We start from the raw sequence: 12,880 nt of genomic DNA, 5'->3' as shown, positions 1-12,880 counted from the left end.
ATCAGAGCAACATTTGAGAAATCGTATCGTAGCTGCAGCGAACAGAATATCGCAAGAACAGTGCCTGGCTGCTACAAGAGCCGTGTTTGACAGATGCAATGCTTGTATTGCTGCAAGAGGTGCACATTTCGAACAAAATCTTCATTAAAAAGTTTATAAATAAAATAATTAAAATAATAAATTAAATATATTTTTTTCTTTTTTCGTGATTTCCTGCGAAACAAAGCAAAAAGGAGCATATGTCTATAGGACTTTTTTTCTTAGTTTTTTACTCCTCTACACGCTCCCGAAGTTTTGCCATTTAATTTGGAAACACCCTGTATATTATATTAGTCCGTTACGCACATAAAATTTGAATATTGCAAACTTATAATTAAAATCATCATTAGTTAAAATTTGTCCGTTAAGATGACATCTGAATGGCGACAAATCGCTCAATCTGGCAACCTTGTAATATGTTACTAAAGGTGCGGTTCATTTAGCGCTACAGATGCTTCGAAGCATTGGCCAATCGGAAGAAAGAATTTTACTAATTGATCAATCAAAAAATGCCTCGAAGCATTTATAGCATCAAGTGATAATAGTTCACACGTGTTTTACCAGCACATTATATTAGCCATGGTGTAAAAATACAAAGTGAAACGTATTGCGGATGCACAGTAGGAGAGTAAGTTTGGATCCAAATTTGATTGGCTATTCCAGTATGCTACTGCTATTATACACAGAAAAGTGTATTTGGACTCAAATTTGATTATTTCCAGTATGTTATTGCCATTATGCGCAATGTTTCACCTCGTCTCATTACACCTTGATACCAGCTATGCCGTACAGAAATGTTCGGTGGAGGTCGACATAGAGAACTTCAAGGTAGAGGTCCTGTAATCAGAGTCTGGCCATCAGAAATGGCCGCCATTTTTCATCGAAATTGTGCGAGAGAGAAAAATCGTGCTATCTCACTTGGCGCTGTATGTTGCAGCTCTATACAGACGCTCTATAAGCTTCATAATTTTTAACGAACATTCTGACACATTCAAGCGACTAGCTGACGATTAAAATTTAAAAAACGTAAAAATTTAGTAGTGTCTAATCATAAATATTACGACAGCAAGTCCATGCTATGCATCATGTATTTAAGGTAAAAGCATAATTTATTTTTCATTATGCATTTAAATGGAATGGATGAAAAATATCAAACTAATCACAAACCGGGGAGAGAGTGGCCAGACTCTGATTAGAGGGTCTCTATCTCAAAAAGTAGAGATTAGACAACGCCGACCTGACTCTGCACGTTGTGAAAACGGACGCATGTGCAGTAAATTTGTTTGAGGATCTTCCTTGAGGATCTCTAGGTACAACTTACACATGCGCAGATCAACATTTTCTCTTTTTTTTCTCTCTCTCTCAACATTCGCTTTCACAACAATATGACAAAGCCAATCACAGAGTGGTCGGCGTTATATGATCTCTACCTTGAGGATCTGTAGGTCAACATGTCGTTCTGCTAAAACATAAATATTAGGCGTGTTCAATGGACACACAGTTGTGTGAATGCTCGCTGCTATTGGTATCTATATTTCTTCTAAATTATCATGGATCTAAAAATCTACTCCAACAATAGGTAACAATTGCTGAGCGCTCATTTAACAATTGTTGTCCACTGAATACACATATATAGACTGAACTAGTGTTTGAAGTATCGATACATAAATATCGATCCGCAGCGATATGTATATCTCTGGCATAAATATGTTTAGGGTCGGATTATGGTTTTTATCGTCCCCTAGGCAGTGAAATACTTGCCGCCCCCATTCAACATTTCAACAATCATGTGGTCGGAAGAAACAACAAAAAAAAAGAGCTTTTGTATTTACTTTCACGCTCGAAGTGTGTTGATATTGAAAGAAACGTAAAACCAGACAGCGAACCTGAGAAAAGTCAGCTTTAAAAAATATTTCATGCAAGATTTTGTATTATTTAATGTAGCTTTTTCAAAATTATAAAAATAGTGAAATGAAAAATTGTAATTTCGAAATTGTCAAATATTTCGCTTATGATAAATAGTATAAATAATTAATAACACAGGCCTGCATGATTTTGTTGATTGGGATTTAACAATATTTTCTTATGTAATTTTTTGCGCTAAATCCGAATCCGGCTGCAGAATTGCTCTATCACGTCAAGATTTCGAGATATCCTAATCTAAAACTGCCAAAAAAGCCATATTTTAAATTAAATTAAAAATTAAGAAAATTTTTGTTGTCAAATCCGAATCTAAGTGTTGTTGTACCACTAGAGACAGCAACATAAAATACTAGTAAGACATGAACAGTGAAAGTATAACAATTCTCGCAGATTTAAAAATATTCTGTGACAAAAGATAGAAGAGTCAGCTAATCTGTCTAGAAATATAGTTTGTTCTAATACAACGGTATACAGATTAGGTTCCTATGAGGTACAATTTATAGAACTTTGAATAAGTATATCTCCGAAAGAAAAAATCGCTTGAGATTGTTCAAAATGGATTTTGAAGGGGCCGTATAGTAGTAAATGATACCGTTGATGGATTTGACAACAAAAATTTTCTTAATTTTTAATTTAATTTAAAATATGGTTGAAAACGGCTTTTTTAGCAGTTTTAGATTAGGATATCTCAAAATCTTGACGTGATAGAGCAATTGTGCAGCCGGATTCAGATTCAGCACAAAAAATTACGTAAGAAAACATTATTAAATCTCAATCAACTTTCAACCACCTCCAATTTTGCAGGCTTGTGTAATTCCTTCTAATAATGTCTTAATTTGATTACTCGATCGTTAAACGATTAGATAAGCTCATAACAGATTGAATTTCTCTATCTCTTTAAAGGGCACCATTGTTTTGAAGTTTATATGGATAATATAATATTTACATATAACTTTTTTTAATATCCTGACAATCGACGAGAACCATCGAAAACCTTTACGTTTTTTTCGACGTATAACGTTCGAGATGCATGCGAACACGAAATGCATGTCCGTACATAAATCATTCGAATTCTCGTATAACACAGTAGCTGCTGCAATTGTTATGCTAACCACTTGCCAGTATCTGCTCTTATATAGCCTATGTTTCCTGCACGACCACCTGTTACCTTCTCGATCCTCGACACCGCCTACGTAACATTCAGCTCGTTCATCTTGGTTTGGCACATACGTAACAATCTATGACGCGGCCAGTTATTGTTCTTTATGCCTTTTTTCGTTTCCTCTTTGTACCACACACAATGGATTATATTTAATCTTAAAGAGCAGCGACTGCTAAAAATTAATACGGGAAAATATTCGTAGATTTAGTGAATAATAGCTAAGGAATCTACTAAATTATATTTACGAAAAATTTCGAAGCTCAAAGGTTAATTAAGTGCCTGTTACTTTTCTCGCGATAATGAGTATAGCATTTGTGTGTGCGTGGTGTTGAAATATTTATTAATTATATTTACCTCATTAATATATTTAATCACATATTACCTAATTCACACCTTGCCCTTTGCCACAACCAAATATACTTACAATATCAGTTCCCACTATTATGTCTACATAAGAATAATGGACCATGTCAGGGAATTTCCTTGATAATTATCTTAATAACGATTCATTCTTTCAGCAAAGTGCGAGTTATCGGAGAGGAAAATATATAACTCCCACGAGATTTATAAGAAACGATATTATCGATATCATGAATACTATCAGATCGTTATTCAACGAAATATAAGGCGCGAGTTGTTTTTTAGTCGTCTGAATTATACATTATAACGCGCGCAACGCGCGTCCGGGCATGAACAATAATGGCATCGTGGCCTGTGTGCTTCACCTTCGGTTAGCTCCACTTTCTTCAAGCAGAAGAAGAGAGACAGTGGAACTTCGTTCACCCCTGTTCAGGAAACTATGACTATAAAAGCAGCTCGCGCAAGATACGCCGTCGAGATCACCGCGGAAACAAATGACGGCGGTGAGCCTTTTAATTGCCGCACCTGCCCCTCTGCGCAGCCCCTGCGAAAACCTGTAGGTGATAATTTTTCTTCTACAGCTGGCCGATTCTCTTTTCGACTGCGTCATCCGCGCCTATCCGAAAGAAACTACGCCGATGAGCGATGACTCGTCCAGATATTCGCCGGTCTGTTACGGTTCTAATATTTCAATATGTCATTTCACACCACATAAGAATACACTCATATGTCACAGCAATACGTACATTAGTAAAATAACAAAAGAGTGATATTATTTATAGAGGAACAAAACTACATTAATTTCTTAATTTCATTTAAGAATTTTTACATTATGAAGAAAATCAGATATACGTGATTAAAATAAATTCTGAAAGTTTATTAAGTAAGAATTTATAATTGTGTTTCATTATTGATCTAGCGATGCCAAAAATTCTATTAAAAATTGCCGTTTCTAATAGAGAGAGAGAGAGAGAATATAAAAAAATATATAATAGTAAAAAAATACCATGTACAGAGCAAGAAGTGTCGATGGGATATTTCTAATATTCCATTAACATGGAAATCATTGCAAATCGAATCGCGCGTGTGGAACATTTTGAGAGAGAAAGAGAGAGAAAGAGAGAGATGTATTATTCTTCGGATTCTCCGTCTCACTTATACGTATATGCGGTTTTTTCCCAGGTGCATCGAACCGCGAAGCGGCAAGGAGGGGTGTCACGAAGACGTCCGCAATAGCACGAAGAGTAATCATCGGGCAGATATTTATTTTCTATTATTTCGTGGGAATCGAGCAGCATGCTCTTCGTTCTGGATTTAGAGAATTCGGTTAGTCTCTTGACCATGGGAGATGCTATCTTCCGCCATGCGTTTTCATCAAAGTTACCGGAAATTACCGTTGATTTCTCGGTAACATTTCTCTTGATAACAATGGTTCTTCAGAACTCGAATGGCCTTGAAAAAAATTATTCATTACTGCTTAATAAATCGATGAGAAAGAGAAAGAGAGAGAGAGAAAGAGAGAGAGAGAGAGAGAGAGAGAGAGAGAAAGCATGAATTTGTCATCTCATATTTCTAAAAATTTTGGTACATATGATTATCTTGATATAAATATTACTTAAATAATTTATTAAATAAAATTAAAAATTATTTAGAAGGATAGTTTTTTAATCTTCACAAATTCTGAAACAGCAGTTCCTTAAACTCATGTCTCTGACTCAGTTTTGGATAATCCTGGGAAGATTTATAGATGCGTGTGATTCATTGCGTGGCGCGTTAGGTGTTGCGTGATCCGCGGCCGATTGGTTCTATGGGAATCCAACAGCATCGACGAGGCTCGTTTATTAACCTACTTAGATACCCGATTGTCGGTGCGAATCGAAACGCAGATGGAGATATTCCACTACGCTATTGCCACTCCTGATTCGTTAGCGGATCGCGTGGGGTGGAAGATTGCTTCCTTGATGCTCACCCATATCAGAAAAGCGATACAGATCAGACCAATTCTCTGAGAGAGATATCGTGTGGCTCCACGCGTGTTAGGCGTGATGGGGAATAAATTGAATATGTTGTACTTTTCGTGATTTGATAAATTAATTTCTCTTGCATACCCATTCAATAATGTGACCTAATGTATAATTTTCGTGTTACAATTTCAACGGTTATTTTCAATTCGAGCATTTATATACGATATATATATTATATTATTATATTATTATATTATTATTATTATTTTAATTACTTTATGACATGGGATATCTACACTAGTTTCGCAACATAAATCATGTACTCCTCATGGATCGATGCACCTTTCTACGAAATTACACTGAGAAGCCCGTAATTCTGACGCAAGCACATGCGGCCAAGTAGAATTCACAATGGGCGTAGATCGAGAACGTCGCTATTAAGGATAATAGAATATGCAACGAATCATTTTCCCACAGGTAAGAACGAAGACGCTTCCACTTTCTATCCGAAATAGGATTTCGCAACTTATACTATCCAATAGAGAGTCTTTAACTGGCGCAACCAGTTTAATGTCGTAATTGCTGCACACCTACACATTCGCGTATATTGCTCATAATCCTGTATATCTTTTCTTAAAGACTCATCGCCGCGGATATAACTCTTTTAATAATGGACCCATTCGTAAATGAACCCTTTAAGAATCGTTCGGAGTTATTTATGCCGCGCACTGAAAGCCGGTGCACGATATCAGCTTTCTGTCACGAATAGCCGCACGACAGCGAAGTGTTGATAGCAGTATGTCAGCCGACAAACACTGATGTTTCTCGCAACACAGCGGAAGTTATATCTCCCTTGTTTTGTCAGCATGTTAAAAGTCAAATTAAACTTGTAGGTACCTTAAGCAGCGAGACACTAACCCGTGGAGTAGACAGCGATTTAACGGTCTAAAACAAATACGAACTATATTTCATAAATTAAAAAAACGAGAGAAACAGAGAGAGAGAGAGAGAGAAATAAGATAGCAATAAAAAGCTTCTTAGTACCCATTAAAAACATTCAATTTCTAAATCCTTATTTTATATTCATAATAAATTACTCGGAGCGTCATTTAAAGCACCGAACAAATTTTATGTAAGATTATTAATGATATCAGCATTTATCTCTGATTGCGGTTATTAACCAGGATTTACGAGAGTTGTCGCAACACGCTCATGTTTCTTTTCTCAATCGGAATACTTGAATTCCTTCTACGCTAGTGCAATGTTTGCTGATATCAGACATGGATTTAATTACTTTTCATACTTTTCGTGCAGCGGGCATCGACGGTCTACTCATTCGACGGCACGTGGAACACTTCAGGGAAGGCAGGGGGTGCACTATGCATGCACCGCAGCTTTTAAATAAACTGCTGTCTTCCCCTTTGACTTTACGATAATGGGTTTGTTTGCATTCCAATTTCAAGAAGTTTAACGACGTCCTCCGAAGCGTGCGGCCCCTTCTCTCGCCAAACTTGGTACCGAAGATTCGTGGATCGGGCCCTCGTTCTATTTCCGCGGGAGCTCGTAGATGATCAAAAAGCCGTAATAATTTGAACCGACACGACGGTGTAGATTTATTATTAAAGTTTTTGCGTATAAAAAATAAGTAAATTCCGCAACAGAATAACAGTACATAAAATTGACAATGTTATTTGATAGCAATGTACTAAATCATATTTAAATATTAATATAAATCTATATTTGGTTGTGTGTAGGAATAACGCTGTTATGAAAAGCTGCTATATAGCTATACTGTAGAAATGAGAAATATGCGTGAATGCGTCCGAGTTTGTACGAGTATACGTATATTTCTGCAATTAAAACGCGAGGATGGGCATCTAAAGCCATCTTACCATTTTAAACCAACCATATTTTGCACAAAGTGATACCATTGCGCATCGCATTAATAACTTTATTAACGAGAGCATAACGTAAGAACGTATTCGCTCATTGTTACAAAAATGTTTAAACGCGATGGAAATCATTTTCAACGAAGGACTATACCACCGCGGCAGAAGTTCGCAAATGTATATATAATAAGGTAACAATACCTAGTTGGTTTTTGCGGAATTGATGTACCTGAGAGAAAAAGTTACGGACGTGGGAAATTCCCGCGAAGCTCGACAAGGTAACACATTCGCCAATCCCAAATTGGAGTGCGGAAAGTACCAGCGAGAGAGCGTATGGAACATGCCGGTAGCCGCGCTTCTATCGTAAACCCTCATTATCGTCATAATTATTATGCAAAGAATATAATGCGAGGCGGCAGCCTGCCAGAATACTCTCGAGATCCGACAGACTAATTTCAATGCGCGCGAATAAATTGCGGGAATAATTTTATAAAATAACTGAAATAAGAGGGAAAGCGGGCGAGCGAAGCCGCACATCTTACTCGTGATTCGAAGAATACGAATGCATACCCTGAGCATATTATTATTACATACATTTACTGTAGATATCCTTCATTCTCTGATAGATGCAGTACTGATTTTTCCAAGACGTTATTTTATCAATCTTACATCTCCGAATTATAGAATAACATCGATTATATTTTTGTGACAGGACATAATCGATAATAGGGAGTTTTTGCAATAACGTGGATCTAGATACGGTGAACGCTAAAGTCAGGTAATCTTCTTCTTAACAATTAATTAAGAAAAGGATAACATGACTTTATCGTTTACCGTACCTGGATCCACGTTACTGCAACTCCCTAATACGGTGACGATTGTACACGTTCGGTATTCTTTGTGTACGTTCTCATTTTGTTGTGGAACAAAACGACGCTCAGGAAGACGTGTACAGACTGATCGATCGAAGACTATAGAGTTGCGGAAGATGGGGGCTGAAGAAGGGGAAGGAATGGTATAGCTGTACTGCTCGGAAGAATCGCTCGGAAACGCGAGATATATTGACCGGACGCCGCTATCACGGAATCCGTGCATTAATAACGCAGCCGGTCTTTAACCCGTAAACTTTGAAACTCGGACGGGGGTGCGATTAAGAGGCTTCCATAAGGCCGTTTCGTGCTAGCCGCCCTCACCCCGCTCGACTAGCAGGGGACTGATCCGCGCGGGGGGATGAAACGGCGAAAGGGAGTTATGGATGTCGTGGATCGAAGACTTCGCGTGAGACGACGGAAGAACGATCGTTTTGACGATTGCGATCGTTTACGTTGCACGAAGTCGCGAAGCCGACGAGACAATTAGAACGGTTTATAATATTGAAGATGGTATCGACGACGGTAATTGCGGAGTAACAAACGAATGAGCGACGAAAATGTAAAGTCGAAACCGATTAAGTAAAGTCGGCGATGCAACGCGAAATATAAAACGCGCATTGAAGAGTTTTTTTTTAACTTTTTTAATAGATAAAAATTTGCAAAAGCTTTAAGGTTAATTACATATTAATTGCTTCATAGAGTAAGATATACAGATATAATAAAAAATAAAAAATTTTTATATCAATAATAATAGGAATTTATATCAATTTTGTAATTATATTAAATTATAATAAAAGGAACAAGACATTATCATTTACGAAAAAATATCTTCATTACATAATTAAAACATTGCTCAAAAGATAGCTTTAGATATGTTAAGATAGAGTTCAGTATTACAATTATTTTCTATTTCGTGTTATCTACATATTCCATTTTCTTGCGTCTCGACGCATTTTTCTTGATGTATTCAGCGCGGAATAGATTAGAATCGTCAACCAATTACTCGTCGCGTGTCTAGAGAGGCGGCTATCATCTACCATAGTCATCAGGTGCACATAAAAGAGCTTTTGACTGCTCTTCGTTGTCACTATCGTACCTCTTCAGTGCGCGAAGTCGTTCGGCGTGGGTAATATTCAATTTCAGACATCTCTCTGCACGCGGCTGGTGCAATTTGCCTGGCCGGCCGCGGAAGAGAGAAAAACACGAGCAAAAAGAAGGCGCTAGGCGAGACAAGCCGTGCCGTTCTCTCGAGAGCATCGTACGCGATTTCTTTCCTCCGCGTCGTCGTCTTCGCCTTCGGCTACCCTCCTCCGCTTCCTTCATCACCTCTTCCTACCTCTCCTACCTCGCTGGCAATTCGAAGGGAATTTTACTGCCGCGCCTTTCATGCTCGCGTAAACTGCTATAATTGCAAACGATAGCGTACGCGGCTCGCGCTCGCGGTCGTTACGTGAAAACGGTATTCAAGAGGACGCGAGAAGATGTTACAAATGCACTTCTGCGCGATGGAGACCAACTACTTCATAGATATGCGCACGTGGAGGAAACAATGGACGGTATAAGTTGCTCGTCGACGACGTCGGTTCGAACGCGAAATAAGAGTGTGCACGCATTTTATTGCCGCGTAAAGACTCGGCAAAACGCCGGCACATAATGCAGCGTACGGTCTGTAACGCTATGGTCATCGATCCGAATGGGCACCGAGCACCGGTGTGTGCGCATAAGACGAATTCGCTCCGATGTAATGTCAGATGTGTTACGGTTGGCGCGAACGGTGACGGCCTGTCAATTATTGAAATGAGCTAATTATTGGTCCGAGTCGAGCCGCAACTAACAGCTGCATCTTGAAGAAATAAAAAGGGAGAAAGGAGGGACGTCGAGGAAAGACAGAGACTTCTGCGTAAAACGCTTTCTGAAGGTTTACGTGCAGCGCGTGCTGCACGTCTCCCGTCATTATCCAGTAGCATGCACCGGGTGTTCGACGCGAGTTTGGCATGCTGACGCGACCAAATTGGGATTTTCTGAGATTAATGACAAACGCGCGGCTCTCGCAAAGTGATCGATAATAAAAGTGGAGAGTAATTAATTTTTTGTTACATAGTCTTTATAACGATCGCAGCTCGATCAAGCGTTGCCGATAATATCATTGATTAATTACGATCTGATAACATCGCAGATGCCAAATATGTGATAAAGGCATGGATATAATTATCTTCTGTTGTTTGTAAATTTTTTTATATTCTATTTTAAAACTTGACATCATTTTCGATATCGACGCAGTCAAAGAAAATGTAAAACGTAAAACCATAATAGCTGCGGCAGTTGCAGCAATCATGATAAATCTTACCGTCACGTGACGCAGATTTCTCTGTCGTAAAAGGAGATAGTCTGGCTTTTTCGACCAGGTGATCCAAACGAGGTAAGACGTCGTAGGAGACAAGGGATTGAAATCGTTCGACTAATGGAAGAAGAGCGAGAGTAGAGAATTGGACGGTAGATGGTACGAGAGAACGAAAGAGGAAGGGAAAGGGAGAGAAAAGGAAACAGGAGTCGGTGGAAGAACCTTATTTCGCTCGCTCATCCGCGGGAGTGCAGATTCTTAATAGAATACTCGATGAATGTATTTCTCTTACGAGACTAAGACCGGTTAGTACTCGGAAAGCCCGAGGCTGGCGGAAGAGGAGGCGACAGTGAGGGGTGGCTACGATGGCGAGGGGCGAGGAAAGGGGAGAGGGTAGGTTCTGAACGCGATAATAAATCTGTGCTTAGCTCCGCGACAATGGGCCGGATGGAGGAAACGGAAAGAAGGGTTTAAGCTGCGTCCTACTTACGCTGCGAGGATATTCTCAAATGGATCGCGCCCGAAGAGCGGATTAATCCGCCAGGAAAACGGATTCCGCGAACATTCGGCACGGAGGAGCACGGTCGGGTTTGATTCCCGCGCTCATACCTCACAGGCTGCGATATCTCCACGAGAAATCGGTGAAATGGCCCTCATTCTCTCATCTTGGTGACAGTGTAGCGCTAGTTCGCAGAGAAAAACCTGAGAGAGCTAAGTCTCTCGGAGCACCGATGAACGAACACGATCCACGAAGAATTTTATACTATTATTTCTTATAATTTAGCATACTCATAGTAATTTTGAACAATAAATGTCGCTCGTATACCCAGAGTTTTTAACATTATAAAGAAAAAAATGTATTTCCCGCGGTTATATATAAAAAGAGTTGTGGAATTATCAAGAACCGTTGAAAAAGCGTTACAAGATTTGAAAACTGTACAATTTTGCATGCTTGTTTTTCCTACTAGACTTTACGACGGAGTTTTCCGCTCATGCTCGCGGATCCCGAGTTCCAGCAGAGCTTGACAGTCAGGAGCATCACCGTGCATCCTAAAAATGTCGTCGGTTCGGTGTCACCCTTTCCGAGTTGTGCTCACCTGAGCAGAGGGGATCATCTGTATTATACGAACAGATAAGACAAGAACATGTAGAATGCAGGCGACTGTTGGCCGTCCTTGGCTAGGTCGAGCGTGCGACCTCGAGCGTATGGCATTGATTCAATCTGTACTCTTGAATCTCGACTTTTCTTTAATGTCACTAAAATTCCGCATAAAGGGCTGAACATTTCCACAATAAGACGCATGCCATACAATTCGGATTTGTAAAAGATTTTCTTTACTCAGTATCTTTGAGAGTCACCCGCTTGACTCTCCAAGTATAAGCCTTAAAAAATTGTGAAATTGTGACAAATTTCGCTATATTGAGCAAAAGGTTAAGTCAATTACAATAATAAATATCATACATAATATTATATATAGTCTTTCTGATGTAACGATATATCAATTTGCACAAACTTACAGTATATTCGAGTGTTAATCGTCAATCGCGGCATAACATCTCATGAAATTGCGGCAAATCGTAGATAGGTATATATTAAGATTCCAGGGAACACCAGGGAAGAGTCTGTCTTGTTACCGGTCGAAACCGGTCGATGAGGTACGACAGGTATGTCCGAGAAATGCCGTCAGCCGGCCAGCTGATCCTGGGAACAACGCCCCGCGACGATTTCTTGCTGAAATTAGGGCCTCCTTGATTTAAGGCCGACTAACGCGTTTCTCACACCGGTCACTATTTGCAAGGATACCGGATTCGATCCTTCGATTTGGTCAAACTTCTCCGAGGGTTGTGTTTGTACTAACAATTAGACTGTTGTGAAAAATAAAACGAGTGGATAGAAAAATATAAAAAACTGATGTAAAAAAAAAATAAAAATGAATTTAAAACTTAATAAAAATCAACAGCTTTTTCTTTATATTAAGTGTGCGTGCAAAGTATTTTTTAATATCTTATTTGATTTTTTGAACAAATATTTTTGATGCAATACATATATTAATTAGTTGCTTATATCATTCATTAAAATTATATAATGAAATTACACAAATTTTACTTCTTCAATAAATTAGATAAGTAATATTCAGACGATATAATTTAAAATATTATTTTTCTATCGTCAGAGCTGATGCTGGCACGATTTTGTGTGTACCGGCGAACCAGTATCGGAGTGGTAGGCGATACCAAGCTCCTTTTGAGAGACGGTCCGCCGAGTGGTTCCCAAGATCGTGTGTCGATTGGTCGGGATTGTTTGCGAAATTCCTTCGATAGTATTCGAT

The 12,880-nt window shown here is 38.9% G+C and overlaps 1 long non-coding RNA gene across 1 annotated transcript; it reads left to right on the top strand.

Annotated features, from left to right (window-relative positions):
- Positions 1-514: 514 nt before the first annotated feature.
- LOC108732181 (uncharacterized) lies at positions 515-12,684 on the top strand. The gene is made up of 3 exons (XR_001937057.1): positions 515-583; positions 6,015-6,020; positions 12,674-12,684. It is a non-coding gene; the product is annotated as an uncharacterized lncRNA (long non-coding RNA).
- The last annotated feature ends 196 nt before the right edge of the window (positions 12,685-12,880 follow it).

The sequence above is a fragment of the Mycetomoellerius zeteki genome, unplaced genomic scaffold (genome assembly GCF_001594055.1).
Source record: "Mycetomoellerius zeteki isolate Tzet28-1 unplaced genomic scaffold, Tzet1.0 scaffold102, whole genome shotgun sequence".
Taxonomy (NCBI): Eukaryota; Metazoa; Arthropoda; class Insecta; order Hymenoptera; family Formicidae; genus Mycetomoellerius; species Mycetomoellerius zeteki.
This window is presented reverse-complemented; position numbering and strand designations above follow the sequence as displayed.